This window comes from Bidens hawaiensis, unplaced genomic scaffold, assembly GCF_021521415.1.
Source record: "Bidens hawaiensis isolate Kalapana, Puna unplaced genomic scaffold, B.hawaiensis_p1.1 tig00002236_1, whole genome shotgun sequence".
NCBI lineage: Eukaryota > Viridiplantae > Streptophyta > Magnoliopsida > Asterales > Asteraceae > Bidens > Bidens hawaiensis.
The window spans coordinates 2,420,656-2,427,019 of NW_027491119.1; the positions used below are offsets into that span (position 1 = coordinate 2,420,656).

General features: G+C 33.7%; 1 pseudogene across 1 annotated transcript; it reads left to right on the forward strand.

Moving 5' to 3' along the window:
- Positions 1–619: 619 nt before the first annotated feature.
- LOC143612313 (vestitone reductase-like) lies at positions 620–2,839 on the forward strand (annotated as a pseudogene). The gene is made up of 4 exons (XR_013149923.1): positions 620–742; positions 1,167–1,691; positions 2,408–2,603; positions 2,681–2,839. The product of XR_013149923.1 is annotated as a vestitone reductase-like (transcript).
- Positions 2,840–6,364: the final 3,525 nt, after the last annotated feature.

Consider the following 6,364-nt stretch of genomic DNA (forward strand, 5'->3'; position numbering starts at 1 on the left):
CAAGCCCACGAACTCTAAGCCCATAACCGACCTTCTTTAACGACACAAGAGTAAAGAATTAGAACAAAACCATGCAACTAAATCAAAGCATTTCGATTATACGTGTTGAACTTAGATATGCTTAACATTAGTTTTATAAGATTCATAGTTATTGAGTAGAACTTAAAATATTTGAATTAGATCAAGGCATATCCATGCATATTTTGTAACATATGGATTATTTAAAGAAAAACATCAAATCGGTTACAAAAGATCGTGAAGGACACGTTGATGGTTTTAACGACCAGACTTAACGAGATTAGTGAATTCGGGTTTAACTGCAAGTGAAATGAAACCACAGGGACGGAAATCACAAATTTGATACTAATGGACTAAAACCGCAGATTGGGCCAAACCAAATAGACGAGAACCACAATTTACTCTATTATCTATTACGTACCTGCCATTATTGAATACAAAAATTAAAAGTTGACTTGTCTTCCTTCAAACTACTTTGAATAACTTGTCAAACTTGTGTTATGTAATAAAATCTTAAATCACTAGCTACACACATAGTCCTAACGAACTCATCATTTCAAAAGATATATCCTTCATCTTTAAACACAAAATCGAAATAACCGAGAAGAGATGGAGAAAGGAACTGTTTGTGTAACCGGAGGCACCGGGTTTGTAGCATCATGGTTGATCAAAAGGTTACTTGAAGATGGATATTATGTGAATACTACTGTTAGATCTCATCCAGGTACATGTGTTTATGAGTTTATCTGGTTAGCAAAGTTATCTATTTGGTTATATGGATTATGGATATATATTCTTCTTTATACAAAGAATGGTACTTATGACTTAGGACTTATGATAGCTAGTTGGTATTAAAAGAAAGAAAACCCAATCTAGGGTGAGGTGTTGATTTACAAATTAACTTATTTGAGTCAATTGATGATGAACAACAATAATGTAATATGTCGGTGATCCCTCGATAAATTGTTGGTTAATACGATTTGTTGACCTCTCAGACACCAGAATTTGTTGGATTTTTATATATAAAATTCGAGTTTTTTTTAAAGATGAGTTTGTCTCATAGTCATAACCTTAACTTTGTAACACGAGTTTATTCTTTTTTATATTCTAATAAGTACAATGGAAAATGTGAACCTTATGATTGTTAGGCTCAAAGAAAGATGTAAGCTATCTCACAAACCTACCACGGGTAACGGAGAATCTTAAATTTTTTTGATGCCAACATGGACAAACCGGAATCCTTTGAGGCATCAATCAAAGGTTGCATCGGTGCTTTCATGTTGCCCATCCTACAATAGGGAGCAAGGAAACTGTGGAAATGTTCACTGAAAAATCGGTAAAGGGAGCTTTGGGTATTTTACAAGCATGTGTTGATTCAAAGACAGTGAAGAAAGTTGTGTACACGTCTAGTATATATGCAGTTATGTTTAACGGGAAAAAACACACCAAAGTCATAGGTGAGGAATCTTGGAGCGACATTGATTATATCAACTCTCGTATGGATCTTGGACCTTGGTATCATATTTCAAAGACATTGACTGAGAAAGCGGTCCTTGAGTTTGGTGAGAAAGAAGGATTGGATGTCGTGACGATCAATCCAACGTTTGTTCATGGTCCGTTTCTTGGCCCTCAATGCCCAAAATCTGTACGCAACGTAATGGCTATGCTCTTTGGTGAGTTATTGGTATTGTTGTTACATCATTTCTAAAAGTTTTTGAAAAAAATTGCATATAATTAAACTTCTTTGGGATTTACTGCTATCAAGCAGAGCCATCTCCGAGAATTGTAAAAAAAAAAAAATTGAGCCGAAGGCAAAAAAAGTTTTCTGGGCCTTAAGTGAAAAGGTTTTTGGTTGGGCTTAAACAATTAAATTTTTAAATGGGTTTATTTGGTTATGATTTGGGTTGTGTAAAAATAATTTTGTATAAAATAGGCTTAAATGAGTCAAGTAATTGAGTTTAAAAATCAAAAATACATATTTTTTTAATAAAAATATATAAATTATTTTAAAAAAATAATTCGGGCCTAGCGGGTTGTCGGACCATGATCTGTCAACCACTCTGCTCTCCTTGAGGGTGTTCCTGGTATCAACCTAAGTTGCTCGAGAGTTATTTAATATCGATTTGTTAAAAGCATAAATTGAGGTTTACTTAAACGTGCTTTGGCTGAACTCGAGCATTAAGCTGTACTTGTTTAGTAAACAAGCCCGAGCTCGAAGTTAACATATTAATCTTGACTATATTTGCAAAGCTAAACAACCATATAAACTTAGCATATTGAACTTATATGATTATTCGGATTCTAGCATTGATGCTTACATATATTGGTAACAATTCTAAAGTTACTATATGGTCTTTTACGATGTAACAAGTTTTAAAAAAAATTACAGGTGATACAAACTTGTATGCGATGCTAGCGAGAGCGCCTTTTGTGCATGTCGATGACGTTGCTAGCGCACACATTCATCTTTTCGAGGATTTAGATGCAAAAGGGAGATACATTTGTTCGAAAACTGAAGTACCAATCGAGGAATTATAAAAACTATTATCAACCAAATATCCGGAATATGAAATACCAAATATTGAGTAAGTTTGAATACCGTGGTTTCTTAAAAAGTGTCCTTAAACAAATACAAACTCCGATAATCAAGTTTTTTTGATAGGTTTTTGAAGTCGGAGGATATTGAGAAAATGATCTTCCCTAGAGTGTCGTCACAAAAACTCTTAGGCACTGGATTCCATTTCAAGTATGGGATTGAAGAAATGTATCATGATGCGATTGATTGCTGTAAACGAAATAACATATTATAGATTATGGAAGCTTGTATCTCGATCTAAAACGGTTAATGTGATACATCATGTTTTTAAGTTTGTAATTTTTATTACATGTAGCTTTTATATTGTACTACAAGACATGGAGTTGTAGTAATTGTTTAATGGTTACATTTTTTCTTTTTTGTTACATGACATCTTTTTATTTTTACTCACTTTTTTATGGTTTGAAAGTTGATTTAGAGGCTATGTGAGTTGTCTTAAAAATGTTAGATGCGGTATTGAGTAGAATAACAAATGTATATAATATATTTTTCTAATAACATTTAAACTATATAATTTGTACCGATATTTTTATTTCTCTATACAGTTATTTTACCTTTTTTTTATATAGCAGCTAACTCACACGCCATCTAACTTTACTCCTAAACCTACATATTTTGTCCAACATAAGATTTGACTCTAATCATATACGGAATGACACTTTTTAAATTGTATATTCTTTTAGTTGCTTCCATTGTTGTTGAGACCGAACCGGACCGGCTGGTCGAATTGGTCCGACCAGGATTCGGTCTACCGACCGGTCCGGTTCTATATATTCGCTCGGCTGCAAGGGAACCGGCTGGTCCGAATCGGTTTGATCGGTCGGACCGGAAAATCGAACCTGTTGATCCGGTTTTCAATGAAAAACTTTTTTTTTTTGAAAAATCATATTTCAAGCATGACCCGTCTTTTTTGACCCGGCCGGTCCGACGGTTCGACCGCTTGGCTGTCCGGTCCGATTATGAAAACATTTGTTGCTTGATATAACAATTAGCTCGTATTTTATTATATGCTTTTTTTTCCTTTTTTAAGTTGGTGGGGTTTTATTAACGATGCGACCAATTTGAATCATGTTAAGTTTTATGTTTTTACAAATTTTGTATTGACGTATAGCATTAAACTAAAACGTACAACATTAGATTAAAATACAATATTAAATTAAAGATACAACATTAAGTAAAACACATACTTCTTTTTTTACCGGAAACAAAATACATAGGATGGGCTACTTTTTAAGAAATTAAAAAGTAATTGATCCTGAAGAGGTAGGTCCCAGCAGAGCCCAGTTGGACCCGCAAGACTCACCTTAAACAGGGACGTCTGCGCAATGACCAACTGCTCCAGCAGGACCCACCATGCTCAAAGAACCTTACGCGCAGTACGCCAGCTATACCCGCAGGGAAAGCCTCCCAATGGTGAAGTACCCCGCCTGTTCCCGCAGCTGCGGATACAAGCCATCAGGGAAGGCTACCCGCACTAACAGCAAGGCTACACGCACAAGGCATTCGTTACTTCAGTTGTCACATGAAGGAATGAGCAAGGCGGGAATACTCTCACCTAAATGAGCCAGTCCGTATGCTTCTGGAAGGTCTTTCGTACTATACCTAATAAGGTATGGGCGGAACAGACAGTTTGACCAGAGCAGCCCATGAACTAATCACAGGGTGACAGCTCACCGACAACAATACGAGGAGGAGCACCCTCTAGTACTGTTTGTCACTATTAGCCGCTGCCTACTCACCAACCCTTACAATGGGACGTGCGCAGCCTACAGTTGGTGGAACAGTGCGTAGCCGGCGGTAAAGGAACAGTATACAGCCGACCTTATTACTGTTGGCCGTAACCTATCCACCAACCAGCATGGCCTGTGCGTAGTCCACTGTTGGTAGAACAGGAATACTATTCAGCCGGCTGTACCTGCTTGGAAACCTACCTTCGGCTATAAATACTCCAACACCTTGGAATGGTAAGGACATCATCTGATATCTCCATCTTATCTAGCAATCTCTTAATATACACTTATATTCAGAGCAATCTAGTCTGATTCTCACGCCGGAGGGTGGTCACAAGGAGGAACCCCCCCCCCCCCTTTCTCAGTGACGAGCTTACGGTGTCTGTTTTGCAGGTCCCCTGAAGAACAACTCTCTGCTGGACCTCATTCCCGTGGGAAACATTACTTAACCCCCAGATTATCTATAATCTGTCCAGGGTTCACTTAATGTTTCTTCAGATCCAGAAATCCACTATCAAGTTGTTATGGAAAAAAAATATATTAGCATTTAATTAAAAAAATTAAAAACTACTCAAATTAAAGGTATAAAGACAAAAGAGTTATAAAAAGACACTTTTATTAATCCTCCCATTTTAAATAACTAATAATGTATTACATATTTGCTATAATACAACTTTTTTATTGAATTGTGTTGTTAATAAATTTTATTTATTTTTTTTGAACGTCTAGGATTTATTATTAATTACATTTATGACTGATTATAATAACAAAGTATATACAAGTATGATTAATTGATAGTATATATTAAGGTGTATTTGAAGATAATAGCAGCATGTATTTAGAAAAACCTTGAAAGACATTTATTTTTCTGAACGACAAATACTAATCCTACATTATTTTGTGCAAAAAATTTTAAACTACTTCACTGCCTTAGAAACATACTAGCCTTAAAAACATATTTGATCTAAGAAGTTGATTTGTCTGTGCATTTAGATTAGTATTTGAATTTTATTAGCTACACCCCTCTCTTAAATATAATGTATATGACTTTATATTATTAAAATCAACTGTCGTGGCATGTTTATCATATCTACCTTTATAAGATTTTAGTCATATACCTAATCATATTAAAAACTTGATTATATTTGATACGACTATTGTTTGATTGGGTAAAGTTAACATACAAAGGGAGACAAAAATTAAAAGTGTGAGTAGGATTTGTGATCACAAAAAAAATCATTTAAAAATAAATTTAAAAAAATAATTAAAAAATCATAACTTAAAATATAAATAAAAAACGAAAAAAATTAAAAACCTAAAATGTTTCCCCCCATCATTACCGTTTAAAAAAATAAAATAAAAAAAACCGACGAAAAAACACAATGACGAAAATGAACAAAAGAGACAGTTATAACTAAAAAAGACACAATAGATCGCAAAATACAACATAATGCCAAACAAAATATAACACAGTGTTGAGTAATATAACGCAACATCAAGAAAAACAGAAGCAATGTTAAGAAAAACAGACACAATCAATGACGAAAATAAACACAAAAAACTAAATGATAAACAAAAAGACGCAATGATGTTTTTCACTCAACATTTTTTTTCGAACGAGAAAAACGGTGGAAACATTTTTGTGTTTTTACTTTTTTTTTATTAAATTTTTTAAAGATATTTTTTGTATAATTACAAATTCTTCTTATCTTTCTTATTTTTGTCTCTCTTTATAGAATAACTTGACCTGGTAATGAAATTTATATTGAACTGCAGGTAAAATGAATATGAAAAAAATATATAGTTTAACTTAAAATAATTTTTTTTTTCTTTTGAGGCTACTTAATTATTTTAGCAATAAAGATTTAGTTTTTCTCTTTAAAGTTGTTACTTAATTATTCTAGCATTAAAGAGTTGGTTTAAGTTTTTAAATACAACAGGACCACACCATTTAATACAACAAATTAAAAATAATTAAAAAAAATCTTAAAGTTGACTTCTTGGCACTTGTACTCTAGAC